This window comes from Paramormyrops kingsleyae, chromosome 9, assembly GCF_048594095.1.
Source record: "Paramormyrops kingsleyae isolate MSU_618 chromosome 9, PKINGS_0.4, whole genome shotgun sequence".
Lineage (NCBI taxonomy): Eukaryota > Metazoa > Chordata > Actinopteri > Osteoglossiformes > Mormyridae > Paramormyrops > Paramormyrops kingsleyae.
This window is the reverse complement of record NC_132805.1, coordinates 28,097,847-28,114,324: the sequence shown is the minus strand read 5'-3', so window position 1 is coordinate 28,114,324 and position 16,478 is coordinate 28,097,847. Positions and strand designations below refer to the sequence as shown.

The 16,478-nt window shown below is 41.1% G+C and overlaps 1 long non-coding RNA gene across 1 annotated transcript; it reads left to right on the top strand.

The window, feature by feature from the left end:
• Positions 1-3,271: 3,271 nt before the first annotated feature.
• Positions 3,272-4,840, top strand: LOC140592698 (uncharacterized). Its single transcript, XR_011993105.1, has 2 exons — positions 3,272-3,475; positions 4,471-4,840. It is a non-coding gene; the product is annotated as an uncharacterized lncRNA (long non-coding RNA).
• The last annotated feature ends 11,638 nt before the right edge of the window (positions 4,841-16,478 follow it).

Genomic DNA, 16,478 nt, shown 5'->3' with positions numbered 1-16,478 from the left:
ACATACTATACAGTGGTTTTTATTTGATAAAGTTTGACTCACTGCTCAACAATGAGGTTTTGTAAGATCGTAAACAGATGATTCCCTGAAATTTGTTTTTAGAGGGTACTCACTCCCAGATACAAAAATGATAAACAACTAAACAGCACCACATTTGTCTGTTATGACTGAGTGTGGCTGTGTGTAAGTGTGTAAGGTCTTTGAGAAATTTGAAGCATCTTCCAACTGGTTACCCAACGCAGGGTGGCAGGGAACTTTTCCAGGAAGCTTAGGGCACAAGGCTGGGGACACCCTGGACGGGATGCCAGTGCATCAAAGGGGTCTCTTCTAGAACCGCAGCTCTGTAGTTATGGTGTTTGCAATGTTCTTTTTGTGGTTATTTAGACCGTATGAATGTGATTTTGCGATTGCTCTACAGTATCATTATCAGTATTATCATAGCCACACCGCGTTATTGCATGGACATATATTGTAACAAAATGATTGCATGCAATCAGACAGGCAGTCTCAGAGTTCAGTCACATTCCCCGGGAGTGATCACACATCGTGGGTATTATACCCTTTAGGTTTTTGTGAAATAAGATAAGATAAGATAAGAAGAACTTTATTTATCCCGAGATAAATTCTTTTGTCTTAAACATGCGCAATGCAACAAGAAGAATAAAGATGAGACAGTAAAGAGCTTAAAAAGAACGAAGTAGTAATAGTGCAAAAACAAAATAACAAAATAAATCTAACAAAGTAGCAAATAACACAGGTTAACAGGTCTTTTTCATCAGAGGTAATTTTATGTGGGGTGTGTAGTATTTTTCATGCTTATTTCAAATCTGTGTTTAGTTTTTCTCTAGCACGTCAAGTTTTTGTGATGAAGCTATATGTAATATGATATTATGTACATGTAGTCTGCCTAAGTGTATCACAAGAGTTGCCTGTGTTTTTTTATCTTATAGACAGCATCACCATTCTCTACAGTAGGTGACTAGATATTGATTTTTGTTTTATTGATACTTGTCTAGTTGTGATTTGAGTATGATTAATTTGACCTAGTTCGCATGCCCATGTCTTGCGTACAACTTAGTTTGGCGGGAAACATAGGTAGTTGTGCCTCAGGTTTCGTTTTGTTGACGTAAGCTCCTCGACAATTTTTTTATTTTCTCGAATTGTTGCGAAAGAAATACTAAATCTAACTCTCGAGTTTGAATTCTGGGTCATCGACCTGGAAATCGAAGGAGGAGGTGACAGGCAGCATGAACTGTGTTGGCTTTCAGTTGTTATCATGCCTAGAAATTGTATTAATCATCCAGACAGTTTCTGTTATGTGCATGGTTCATTCACAATGAAAGCACAACGTCGCCCAATCACTGCAGATCTTAAGAAGATATACAAATTATACTTTGGCTGTCTACCTGGAGACCAAGATAAATCTTGGACTCCACATGTCATCTGTACCAGTTGTTCAAATGGTCTGCGAGACTGACTAAATCGGAGAAAGGCAGCAATGCCATTTGGAATTCCGATGGTGTGGAGGGAACCGCGAGACCATCTCAACGACTGCTACTTTTGCCGAACGAATATAATTGGATTCTCAGCTAAAACTAAGCACAAAATTGTATATCACAGCCTAGATTCTGAAAGCCTGTTCCTGTACCGCCACATCCCACATAGCAGACAGGTCTGGCCCAGATCTGGCGTCAAGCCGGCATTGCTGGCTGAGTTCTGGCATGGCAAGTGGTATGTCAACCAGATATGGGCCAGGTCTGGCAATGATGGCACTGTTTACATTATGGCATGCCAGATGTGGCCCGATTGTGGTTTGGTCTATGTGGCCCAGGCACATAGAAGACAGGTCTGGCCCAGATCTGGCGTCAAGCCGGCACTGCTGCCCAGTTAGCAAGCACATGTGGGCCGATTCTCGCTGAGTTGTGGCACATTCGGTTCACTGTCAGCAACGGTAAAAAATTGCGGGCCGATTGTGGGCCTAGCACGGCGACGATTCTGGCTGACTGTCGGCATTTTTAATCTGGGCCAGAACCATTCTGAGCACGGCGAGCGATTCTGGCTGACTGTCGGCATTTTTAATCTGGGCCAGAACCGTTCTGAGCACGGCGAGCGTTTCTGGCTGACTGTCGGCATTTTTAATCTGGGCCAGAACCGTTCTGAGCGCGGCGAGCGTTTCTGGCTGACTGTCGGCATTTTTAATCTGGGCCAGAACCGTTCTGAGCGCGGCGAGCGTTTCTGGCTGACTGTCGGCATTTTTAATCTGGGCCAGAACCGTTCTGAGCGCGGCGAGCGTTTCTGGCTGACAGTCGGCATTTTGCGTGTCGGACGACTTTGGCTGACAGTCATCCATTTCAGCATTGGTAACATGATTTGTGTCGTACCTAGCCCTCACCTGGCGTAAAATTCTGGCCTGATGTCAGATAAATATTCTCAAAAAAATTCGAACCAGAACTAGTCTTAACATGGAAGATCATTCTGACTACAGTCTATAGGAGGGGTCACCAACATGGTGCCTGCGGGCACCAGGGCGCCCCCAAGGACCACATGAGTTGCCCACTGTGACTGTTCTAAAAATAGCACAACTCACCATTGAGCATGGCGTCTAAAATTTAATTTTATCCTGTTGATATTCTTCTTTAATCACATTTGCATTTATATAGATTTGAAAATGGCAATATCTAAAAGAAAGCATTTAAAACGCGTTTATTATACATGATTTAAGAAAAATGTATCAAACTGGTAGCCCTTAGACATTCCTCTAAGACCAGGAATCATTCTCGTTGCACCTTTTCTAAGGCAATATATATGAGGTTCTCATTTCATTATGTTGTATATGTAAATCTGCAAGATGTCACCTGGGTCTGTTCGAGCATTGGTAATGCTTTGTCCCATACCTGACCCTCATCTGGCATAAAATTGTGGCTGAAGGCTCTGCTCTCTATTATATCATAACCACTGTCTGTTTGGGATAAAGCCTATACTAAAGATCATGAGAAACACAATAAAGGGCCAATGGCTGACATACAAAAAGACTCCAAGCACCAGCTGTTGACATAGTACAGTCCCACTGATATGATAATTTTTTTGTTTAACATTGGAAAACCATTAAAACTTATTGGATATTTTTTGTTAACTACGGTATATCGTCAATCATTATTTTTCATCTGACATGTTTACTTAAAAAAGGAAAAGTAAAAACAAATGAAAACATTAATTTATCTTCTCTAAAATCTTGTCTTTTAAAAATATAAACCCGTTTGGAATACTTTGTGTATATGGCTTTTCTATTGACCGTTCGGTATTTGATCATCTACGCTAAACAACCAATCCTGAAATAAGTGGGCGTTAACGTTTCAGTTTAGACCAATCAATGTCCTTTAGACGTCACTGCAACTTCACCGGACTTTGAGGCTGTTGACGGCGTCGATCGACTTTAGATGGCTGATTCAGTTTGAATAATAACGAGCGAATTGTGGTAAGTGAAATATTTCAGTTACTTTTAAAGTTCCATTTAACCTTTTTAGTCAGAGATTTTAGCTTAAGATTCTGTCGGAACGGTATGTTGGGAATGATCGTTCATTTTAAAAAGTCGGTTCAAACAAGTCACACGCCTTGACATAATATTAAATACAGGGCTCTTGAGTTTAAATCAGATGTTTAACGTTAGATTACATCTGCAGAGCTCTCAAGTCTCACGTATTGTGTGTGGGACACACGCATTTAACACAACAATCTCCCACGCCAAACGACATTTCTCTGTCTGAGAAGTGATAAAGCTCGCGCCACAGCTAATCCAAACCTGCACCTTCTATTTTTTTCTTTTCATGGGGGACATGTCACTTCAGTCCACTGCTCCTTTGTTGCTGGTGATATCTGAAACTTGTTTGGTTAAAAATGAGCACCGCAAGTTCCAATTTACGACTTTGTGCATTTAATTCCTAGTGATGGAAATATATCCTTATATATATATGCGTCTAATTGATCAATCGACAGATTTATCAGTTATGCATGATCATAAGTTGGTAAAGTTGTGTGTCATATTAAAGTCACAGTAAAAAAAAACAGGGATGAAATTCATATGGAACAATCATATATTCTGTGCAGTATTGGATATAGCAGCCTTCTGGACAGTTACAGTTCAGCAATGAGTGTTTTTTATGTCAGATCAGAACAGATATTACATTTCAGATTGCATACATATATGCATACAACTTTGACGTGTTGTGAATTAAATGGTGAAATTAACAACCCTGTTTAAATATTGTTTACTTGTTCATGATATTCTGTCATGGACATAATGATTCATATCTCCTTATTTGTGTACTACTGTATGTGTTTTGGAATTGTTTTATACTATAAATGTTGGGTGCTGTCTTGATCTTCATGGTATGATTTATGTTCTATGCCTTAGAAGCAGGTGGCATTAATAGTTTTGTGTTGTGTGTTGTGGCTGCAAAATTCCTTAACTAGGAGTGCAACGGACCAGGAGGCAGAGAAAAACATTCAAAGATGGCTTCAGTTGGCACCTGACAGGGATGGAGGAATGAAGGAACATGCAAAAAGGGCAAATGACACTTAATTCCATTGTTTGTGATGTATTTACTTGTTTTGTATTTGGATTTTTTTGTGTGTGTTTTTGACCACCCAAATTTCACATTTTATTAACCAGTTTTACAGGGCCATGTTCTTAGATATTTTGTATGTTGTGAAGTGCTTTAAACGCCTCATCTGTCTGTTGATGTTACAAAGTAAAGTGTAATTAAATATCAATCAGTGGTTTGTTGAAAAGCATTTATATGTTGTTTATAGTAAAAGTAAAAATAAACTTTATTGATATCAATTGTGTATCCATTGTGCTTTATGATGTCACTGGGCCTGTTATGGCCCAAATCAGGTAGAACCATGTCTGGGCCATCACTGGGCCTGTTATGGCCCAAATCAGAAAATCCATGTCTGGGCCGTCACTGGGCCTGTTGTAGCCCAAATCAGGTAGAACCATGTCTGGGCCATCACTGGGCCTGTTATGGCCCAAATCAGAAAATCCATGTCTGGGCCGTCACTGGGCCTGTTATGGCCCAAATCAGGAAGAACCATGTCTGGGCCGTCACTGGGCCTGTTATGGCCCAAATCAGGAAGAACCATGTCTGGGCCGTCACTGGGCCTGTTATGGCCCAAATCAGAAAATCCAGGTCTGGGCCGTCACAGGGCCGTCATTCTTTGCGGTATCTGGGCCAAAGGAAAATGAATAGTGTGGGCCAGATCTGGCCCAAAAGAATTTTGCTATCTGGGATGATGGTCTTGATTCTGTAGAAGGTGATGAGGAGTACGGAGAAGGTGCAGCTGGTTACAGTGAAAGCATGATGGCCAACTACTGCTGGATGCTCTATCGCAACAATCCAAATATGATGTACACAAGACAATCAAACTCAAAGCGTATTTGAAGAAACAATGGTGGTTAACAAACACTTTTCAATTTCTTTATGCCCACTGTCTGTTTATTTGATTTTGCTCTAAAGATATTTTACCCTATACTACAGTGATGCTTTTGTTTTAGTACACAATACTTGCAATTACGGTATTAACTAGCATTACTCATAAATCAAAAAGTTGACGTGACAGAAAACAGATATGAAATCAGCGTGAAAAAGTGATTTGGAAAAATGTATTTTGGTCTCTGATGATTTCAAAAAATGTTTTTTTGTTGTCCTGTGTAATTATAACAGGTATAATAAAATAACAGATAATTAGTGCAAGTGGTATTGTAGAGCTCTGTCATTTCCCCCAAAGTATAATGACACTATAGCAAATTAGAAACTCAACAGTTCAGAACATGTTTCTCTTCATAAATCTTACCCAATTTCTTCCAGTTGCCTGCCATGTTCAGCTGCAGAGAAAGCATTAAAAAAGTCAACAAAGACCAACTAAGACCTACCAGCAACACAACTGATTGGACACTTGATCAAAGTCAGTGTGTGTGTTATCTGGAATCTTTGAGTGTCATGACTATGGTAACTCTGCAAGACCCAAAGTACAAAACCCTTGACTCTTCCAGTACATTAAAGTCCAATGATGCGGTCACATGGCTTAAAGCTGAATGTACAGCAGCACTAAGTTCCCCAGATCTCACTCCATCAGCCTGGGAGACCTCAACGCAAGCACTAGAATCTGTGCTCCTGTTCGAGCAAAGTGTTTGCTACCGTGTATTATTGTCGGCAAAACTAATTGTTTGTTTAGGCAGGACATGTTGTGATTTGCAATTACTAACAAGTCTGTTATATTTTTTTTTAGGTAGAAACCCAAGGCATTTGCTTGACAGAACTATGGCTGAGGCAAACAGAAATTCAAATTTCACTGCTGATGCCATTTGTGGAACAGAGCCCTTTTCCTCCTGACTTTATTCTCAATTTCCGTAGTAAACCTTCTTGGCTGCAGTTTCCTAGATTTAGTTTTGCTGGAAACAGGTATGAAGTCCTCTTGCACTTGCAACAGTGTGCTTTAAAAAAATTCCCATGCCTCTTCAACAGTTTTGCTGTTTCACTCCATCCAATTTACAGTTTATAGTTTCAGTCTCATTCTATTAAAGTAAGCCTGTCCCACTGTATCCCAGGTAAATTAAAATCATCCATAACCACCATATCATTTTTATTACTCATAATCCTGATATCATCATATAACATTCTGCTTTCCTCTGCAGCTACATTAACAAACACTGACAATTAGGCCATTTGAGTTTTTAGCATCTAGTTTTACCCATACAGCTTCTGCACTTTTATTTTTATCAGTGAGCTCCCCTGCTTGCAAGTTTTCTTTTATGTACACTGCAGTACCACCTTCCTTCTTGCCTATCCGGTCTCTATGGAACAACGTTTAATCCATATTATATTCTTCTCCATCATTGGCACTCAGCCATATTTCTGTTATTCTTATAATGTCATGAGTCTGATTAAATTAAAGCCTCTAAATCATGAATTTTGTTTCTAATACTCCTAGCATTTAAGTACAGACCACAAAGGGTAGACCTTTCACAGTGCCCACTTTTAATATTAATTTGGGCTTTCCGTCTTCCCCCACCTATATTCATAACTAACCTCCCTGCCCCCCAGTCCCTAGTTTAAACATTCTTCAACTACTCTACACATACGCCTCCCCAATACACTGGTTCCCCTCTGGTTCAGATACAACCCGTCCGGCTTGAACAGGTCCCACCTGTTCCAGAAGGTCCTCCAGTGCCCCATAAACCTAAACCCCTCTTTCCTACACCACCCTTTTAATTTCCTCATCTCAGCTAACTTAGCCTGGCTTGCACGTGGCACGGGAAGTATTCCAGAGAACACCACCATGGATGCTCTGCTTCTAAGGTTATCTGCGACTTCTATAAATTTATCCTGCAGAACAGCCCTCCTCCATTAGATCCATTAGTCATTTCACATTTGATTGAACAGAGTCATATTGGATTTTCCATCCATCAATCCATCATCATAACAGCTTAATCCCAACTGGGGGGGGGGGGGGGGACTGGAGCCTATCCCAGGAACAAGGGGCACAGGCAGGAACCAACCCAGGGCAGTTGCCACCAGCCCACAGGGAACACACACACATGCACAACTCAGACTCGCCAGTCAACCTGCCCTACATACTTTTGGACTGTGGGAGGAAACCAGTGCCCCCAGCGGAAACCCACTACTCCACATAGAAAGGACCCAGGACCAAGCCCACCACCCTCTTGCTGTGAGGCAGCAGTGCTAACCACTGCACCACCATGCCACCCCATATTGGACGACACAAATATTGGGACCTTTAACTTAATATTTTGTAGCACACCCTTTGGAAGCAATAACTGCTATTGAGCCCTTTCTGTAGCTCTGAATCAGATTTCTGCACTTCTCAACAGGAAGTTTGGCCCACTCTCCTTGAGCAAATCGCTCCATTCCTCTCAGGTTTCACGGGTGTCTATTGCCATCTGCCCATTTCAACTCTTTCCACAGATGTTCAATCAGACTGAAATCAGCACTCGGCCACTTCAGAATGGTCCGATGTTTGCCTGCCATCCATTCTTGGGTGATCATTGAGGTGTGTTTCCAGTCATTATCCTTCTGGAGGACTCATGGTCTACAGCATGAAAGACAACTTCCTGACACTGGGCAGTACATTACATTCAAAATGGCTTAATATTCCTCTGATCTCAGTCTACCATGCACTGCTTCAGGACGCCCAGTTCCAGAGGCAGTGAAGCATCCTCGAAACATCACCGAGCCTCCTGCATGTTTGCACGTTTCGCTGTGGATATGGTGCTGTTCTCCTCATAAGCATCATGCTTTTTTCTGTGAACTTTTCTTGCAACTTTTTGGTTTTGTGCCACTGCAAACTCGAACAATGCTTTTATGGATAACAACATATCTATCATTTTTAATATATTTCACAAATAAATTTACATTCTTCGACTAAATGGCATGGGGTACGTCTGTAGGTAATCGTCATTGACTACGTCTGTATTTCCTATACACAGTGGCACATAAGTGAGAGGTTGATGTGTAAAGCATAAATCTATCACACACACAATGACTAGACATTGGTTAGCTTTCTTTTGGTTAACAATCAAACTCGTGGTAATATACATTTGCAGAAGTGTCCACGTATCTAATTGCACGCAATTCATTGAGGTGTAGTTTGTGCTCTTTATTCAGGCTACCTGCTATAATGCTTGCAATCCACCAGATGTCGCTGTTCAATGCTTTAAGCATTCAAACCAAAGCACAGCATTTACTAAAAAGGCTCTAAAGACTAAAGGGCCTTTCCCAGAATCCATGCAGCTGGACTTACTTACACCTTCTAGGTCATGTTAATCCAGACCATATGTGCAGGTGCAGCAGATCAGAAGCAGTAGTAATAACAGACCTGCTCTGCCACTCTGTCTTCATGTGGCTAACAGACAATGCTAATTATTATTTAATATGCACTCAACAAATGTTCATCTTTAATCACATTTGCACGGACAGCTGTTTTTCGCTTTGCCTGAAAAAAATGCAGGTTATTTTTATATATTTTTTTGGGTCTGATGCTGTTAAATAACACTATTCTGAACAAACACACTTTCATTTTCTTTATTACTGTAACTTTGAAGGGAATTTGAGAAAGCAGGGCCTTGCTCAAGGGCCCAATGGTGGCATCACTCTGCCAGTCCTAGGGTTGGAATCAGTGACCTTCTGATCACAGGCACAGCATCCTCACCTGCTAAGTCAGTGTTTCTCAAACGTTCCATCCATGCAGTCCCCCCATTCACTGGCTGGGTTGGGCGGGACCTCAGTAAATCTTGTCAACTTGGGCCTCGGTAAATATCTACATGTACAATATATATTTTTATATGGACAATTTCTTTCCAGATAATTCGTTATTTTTTAAAATTTGAGCCACCATTTTTGCTTAAGACTTCCTTAGTGTTGCTCTTAAACAGATTTGGAAAATTAAAAAGCAAGATCATGATGATGTGAGAAGTCATGAGGGATTGGTGATCATGTGACATACATGTGACATTCATGGTTACACTCTACCTGGTTACCCCTCACCATCACACGCAGTACTGTGCAAAAGTCTTAGGCGTTTTGGCTTCACGCACTCTAGACCTCTCTGTGGCCTTCAACTGAAACTGCCCTCCTTGTTGTTGTGGATTCTCTGAGAGCTGCAAGAGCTGCATCCTAGTCATCTGTCCTGATCCTTCTAGGCCTCTCTGTGGCATTCAGCACAGTTAATCACCAAATCCTCCTTGCCACTCTGACTAAGCTTGGCATCACAGGGACTGAGGTGAACAGACAGCTCTGGTTGAATGCTCTGAACCACATAGGAGGCAGAAGGTATAGTGAATCTAAGGGGGTGGAAGGGTGTGCAGATGTGAAGAAGACAAGCGAGATACGGATGTGCAACATTATGTAAAGCCTTGAAAGTGAGAAGCAGAATCTTGAAGTCCAGCAACTTCATTGGTTACCATAACCAATGAAGTTGCTGGACAGGAAAAATAATAGTTCTTTGGAAGGGGTACTGGTAATGAAATGGGTGGCTGCATTCTGAAGCAATTCAAGTTTGTGGAGGAGTTTGTCTGGGAGAGACCACGGAGGATAGTATTGCAAGATGCAACCAGAGCATGTGCAACAATAGCAGTGGTATTTGATGTAAGAGATGGACATAAACTGAAAATGAAATATAAATAATAGGATGTGTCTCAATTTTACGGAAGCCCCGAAGGGTGAAACACACCAGCAAATATGAAAACACACCAATATGGAAACACAACAGCAAATAAGAAAACACAGCAGCAAATACAAAATAACAACAGGAAATATGAAAACATGCCAGCAAATACAAAAACACAATAGCAGATATGAAAATATGCCAGCAACTACAAAAACACAACACAAATACAAAAACACAAAAGCAAATATGAAAACACTCCAGCAAATACAGAAACACAACAGCAAATGCAAAAACACTACAACATCAGCGGCACTGAATATGGAAAGGGTATGTACTTACTGATTTTGTTACTGATTGGACAGGCAGCCTGTCAATCCGCCATAGTCAATCCAAAGGTACATCTTTAGGTACCAGGTGCAAGCAAAAGATACAAAGAGAAAACGGATGTCATTAGATGTGACTATCCACACTGAAATCGAAAAACTGATGGATGTGAGCCTCCGCTGAAAGTTATGTGGATATTGTGAATTATATGGTTTTTCAAACATCTGGGGTGACTGAAGTGGACAAAATATTTGGTGTATTCATGGATAAATCACTTGCTTACTCAACATTTATTATTATATATTATCCTCATCTTAATTTTGTCATGCAATGGCAATGGTAATGCCATTACTTTGTTCTGGGCTGTAATGTTAATGTCATGGTGATATGTCGTTTCATTGTCATTGCAACAGATCTGGTTTAATCGCACATAAATGAATAAGGAAATTACAGATCTATTTATTTGTTTCAACGGCCATTAAATTTGCTGTTGTGTTCTTATAATTACTCACTATGTCAACCACTCCCATGTCCGTTAGTCTTGGGAGAACCCATTTCCTTTCCAAGAAAGATGGGGAAGTTCACACTTTTGGGTGTACTGTTTGCATATTTGTTTACACTTCTATCAATGGTCTTTGCACTTTGCCTAATCTGCACAAACTGAAGCATACTGAATATATTTATTGTTCCACTCCCCATATTGCACTGTCCCATCTCTTATTGCACTGTTCATACTGTTCTGTCCTGTTGTCCCCCACTCACCTGTTTCCTCCCCTGTAATTGTGGCACAAGAATTTCACTTTCACTGAGTTCTATGATGCATTTAAATAATGTGATTGTGATTTGAGAGATTTCTCATTGACCCGTATTTAAAGGCACAGTATGGATTCAAACAAGGTCGCCGGCTTTATATGTCAACCTTTGTCTAATCAGCTAACGTTAGCGGGTAAGCTGGAAAAATGCATTGTCCTGCCTTTTGGTCCGAGTGAATCTTGCTTGTATCCTTTGAGCTCAACCGTCTCATGTAGCAATATGATTGTCAAGCACCTACAGTAAATGTCTAACTTTACCACAATTTTTATAAACATACTAGTGGTGTAAGTAGACCGCAATTGATCCATGATCAGAATGGATGCCCCTCGGTTTGGCACGGATGTTGTGAACCACAGATTTAACTGAAAAGTTTAACCATGATAAAAGTTTTACTGCCGCTGTTACTTTTAAAAAGTTAATGTTGAAATCATATCTCACAACAAGGGAGGATTCCCCCTTGTGTGTAGCACATTTTAGTGGAATCCCCTTCCCTCTTACTCTAGACAAAGGCTGTTTCTGAGTTTAATTAAAACTTTTGTTTTCCTGAGATAACTTTTATTGTGTGATTCTGAGAAAACACGAGAAAAATAAGTTGTGATGCAGAGTGAAGATACAGTGAAAAGATACCGACAAAGCAGTGTGTATTCACGTGAACAGGGCATGTTAAAAGTTCCCAATGATGTACCTTTGGATCATACCTGTCAAGTTTTGGATTTGATAATAAGGGAAATTTTCCAGCACCCACCGTGAGCCATCCCACCACCCCAAGCAAGCTCCAGTATCCCTTACATTTTAAGACAGGTGTACAAAAAATCTAAAATAACCACTTGTCATTTACATTTTATTTTCATTACACATTTTCTTTTACAGTTTTTCTCAAATGCTAAAACACATTTCACAAATGTTTCCTCCATGTTCCCCAATGTCTAAACACAACACCCTTTTCTAAAGCTACATAAACACAACCACACCTTCTCACTTCAAAACTCAAACTTTCACACCAAAAGAGCAGCTCGAAGCTTTCAAAAATGTAAACACTATACACATCATTACACACTACAGCAAAACAATTGAAAACACAATGCTCAATTTGTGAGAAGGTTCTTTGTTTCATGACTGCCAATGCATATTTTTAGAAACTTTACAGTAACGGATCTTCTTAGATCTCTGCAGAGGATTAGGCATTTAGATTTGTGAGTTTCATATGAAGAGTATAAATCTATAGAAAATTCTGCATGTACACTACTGTAAAACAACTCAATGCAAAAACAGAATCTATTGCACACAACAGTACTCTTGAAAACATGATCAGGGTGTGAAGTTTTTTATTTACTTTATTCACACCACACACACACCACAATCACTGTGCGGCATCATGCGCTGAGCTGCATCGGGCCACATCACCTCATCCACATCGCAGGCTATATTGTCTCTTGCCAGGCACCGCGGGAAAAACGCCCTGGAATGGTGAATCCATCCTTGGAAGGCCTTCACTGGGATGTCAACACAGGCCAGCTCCATTGCCCTTAGGAGGTTCTCTCTAGTGTATGGTTGTCTGTCATAAATCTTCCATCTCCACGATGAGAAGAACTCCTCTATAGGGTTCAGGAAAGGGGAGTAGGGTGGCAGACAGATGTTTAAAGAGTGGTTACTGTTGGTGGTGAACCACTCTCTGATTTGCTTTGTTCTGTGGAAGCGGACATTGTCCCAAATGATCACATAAATATGATGTGCGGGCCCAGGATGGTGTTGTTGGCGGTCCAGGAGGATGTCTTTTAGCTCCTCTAGGAAGGTGAGGAGACGTTGGGTGTTGTAAGACCCAAGGACAGCATGCCGGTGGACAAGCCCCTCCGAACCCACGGCCACACAAAGAGTAATATTACGCCCCCGTTGGCCAGGAACCTCAGTGATGGCTCTTTGGCCAATGATGTTACGGCCTCTTTGCCGTTTTACAGTTTTTTCCAATTGCTAACACACTAAAATTTAATGTAAAGCTCAACTGCAAAAACTGACACTCAGAGAGCAAAATCTCTCCTCACATTTGTTATATTCAAAACACAAATCACACCTTTGAACACAATAAGCAATTAACTTGACTTCTTTTGCATTAGAGTGCACACACGTTCCTACAGAAAACACAGGAATCTGACACCAAGACACTTTTAGCCATTTCCAAACACACCCATTCAGAAAGCCACACCCATGTACCCATTAGGCTAACACAAACATCACCTGGTCAAGCACCTGACTGCTTATTAGTTAACTCAGCAATCAGAATGTGAGAACTATAAAACTCCACAGATTTACCAACATTAAAGAACAATGGAAGCCGGAGGGAGAGGAAGAGACGTTAGAGGTAGAGGACACGTAAGAGGTGGAGGTGGAGGTGGAGGTGGAGGTAGGGGTAGGGGTAGGGGTAGGGGTGCACAGAGAGGTGAAAGAGGACAAAGACAAAGAAGACAAGCACTCTCCAATGAAATTCGGGCAACATTAGTCGACCATGTTATAAATCATGGATTGACAATGAGAGAGGCTGGACAGAGAGTCCAACCCAACCTGAGTCGATTTACATCCGTACATTTCGGCTTGAGAACAGGTATGTTCTGTAACACCCACTCTGTATATATACAGCAATTCAAAGTATCTATGTATATTGTATATACTGTACAGTAGGCTAGTACTGCATTCTATATTTACAGTATACGTGTATGTGTTCTTTACTTGTACAATACTACTGCATAATTTTCATTATAAGCAAGAGAGGCTGCATACCAATATATACATTGATGTCTTCTATAAGGACTGAGAGACAAGTAGGACATGGTGGAAGAGGTCGGATGTTCACAGAGGCACAGGAGGTAGAGATCATAAACATGGTTTTGGCCAATAATGCCATAAGACTTAGGGAAATTCAAAGCCACATCGTGAGGGACGACACAGTTTTTGGCAACATTAGTCAAGCTGCCTTGTCTACCCTCGCTCGTGTTCTCCAGCGACACCAGGTACGAATGAAACAGATATACCGGGTGCCTTTTGAGAGGAACTCCTAAAGAGTCAAAGAACTGAGGCACAATTACGTGCAGGTAACTATTAGACTACAGGACACTACATATAATGCTGCATTTCTACAGTACTAAACATGAACATAAACCACTGCTTATGTAATATTTTTTGTTTTCAGACAGTGCTGGAAATGGATTCAAATGTGATCCCACATGAGTTCATTTTTACAGTTTTTTCCAATTGCTAACACACTAAAATCTAATGTAAAGCTCAACTGCAGAAACTGACACTCAGAGAGCAAAATCTCTCCTCACATTTGCTATATTCAAAACACAAATCACACCTTTGAACACAATAAGCAATTAACTTGACTTCTTTTGCATTAGAGTGCACACACTTTCCTACAGAAAACACAGAAATCTCACACCAAGACACTTTTAGCCATTTCTAAACACACCCAATCAGAAAGCCACACCCATGTGCCCATTAGGCTAAAACAAATGTCACCTGGTCAAACACCTGACTGCTTATTAGTTAACTCAGCAATCAGAATGTGAGAACTATAAAACTCCACAGATTTACCAACATTAAAGAACAATGAAAGCCGGAGGGAGAGGAAGAGACGTTAGAGGTAGAGGACACGTAAGAGGTGGAGGTGGAGGTGGAGGTAGAGGTAGGGGTAGGGGTAGGGGTAGGGGTAGGGGTAGGGGTAGGGGTGCACAGAGAGGTGAAAGAGGACAAAGACAAAGAAGACAAGCACTCTCCAATGAAATTCGGGCAACATTAGTCGACCATGTTATAAATCATGGATTGACAATGAGAGAGGCTGGACAGAGAGTCCAACCCAACCTGAGTCGATTTACTGTTGCTTCTGTCATCCGTACATTTCGACTTGAGAACAGGTATGTTCTGTAACACCTACTCTGTATATATACAGCAATTCAAAGTATCTACAGTATGTATATTGTATATAGAGTAGGCTAATACTGCATTCTATATTTACAGTATATGTGTACAGTATGTGTTCTTTACTTGTACAATACTACTGCATAATCTTCATTATAAGCAAGAGAGGCTGCATACCAATATATACATTGTTGTCTTCTCTAAGGACTGAGAGACAAGTAGGACGTGGTGGAAGAGGTCGGGTGTTCACAGAGGCACAGGAGCTAGAGATCATAAACATGGTTTTGGCAAATAATGCCATAAGACTTAGGGAAATTCAAAGCCACATTGTGAGAGACGACACTGTTTTTGGCAACATTAGGCAAGTTGCCTTGTCTACCCTCGCTCGTGTTCTCCAGCGACACCAGGTACGAATGAAACAGATATACCGGGTGCCTTTTGAGAGGAACTCCGAAAGAGTCAAAGAACTGAGGCACAATTACGTGCAGGTAACTATTAGACTACAGGACACTACATATAATGCTGCATTTCTACAGTACTAAACATGAACATAAACCACTGCTTATGTAATCTTTTTTGTTTTCAGACAGTGCTGGAAATGGATTCAAATGTGATCCCACATGAGTTCATTTTTATTGATGAGGCTGGCTTCAACCTTACCAGAACCAGAAGAAGGGGAAGAAACATAATAGGTCACAGAGCTATTGTGAATGTTCCTGGCGTAAGTGGGGGAAACATCACAATGTGTGCTGCTATCACAGGACATGGAGTTCTACACCACCATGCCATTCTTGGTCCATACAACACAGGGTTGATCCTGACATTTCTGGACAGATTGAGAGACATAGTAGAACAGGCAAACCACACAGATGATGAAGGGCAGCAGCACAGATATGTTGTAGTGTGGGACAATGTGGCTTTTCATCGTGCAGCCATGGTGCAAAATTGGTTTGCCAACAACCCACATTATATAGTGCTTTACCTTCCCCCTTATTCTCCATTTCTGAACCCCATTGAAGAATTCTTTTCAGCATGGCGTTGGAAGGTCTATGATCATCAACCCCATGTGCGTGAGGGGCTTCTACAAGCAATGGAGGAGGCATGTGAGGAAATTGACATAGGAGCTATCCAGGGATGGATAAGACACTCCCGACGCTTCTTTCCTCGCTGTCTAGCAAGGGAAGATGTCGCATGTGGAGTGGATGAGGTGCTGTGGCCAGATCCACTGAGACGACATGACGCTGCAT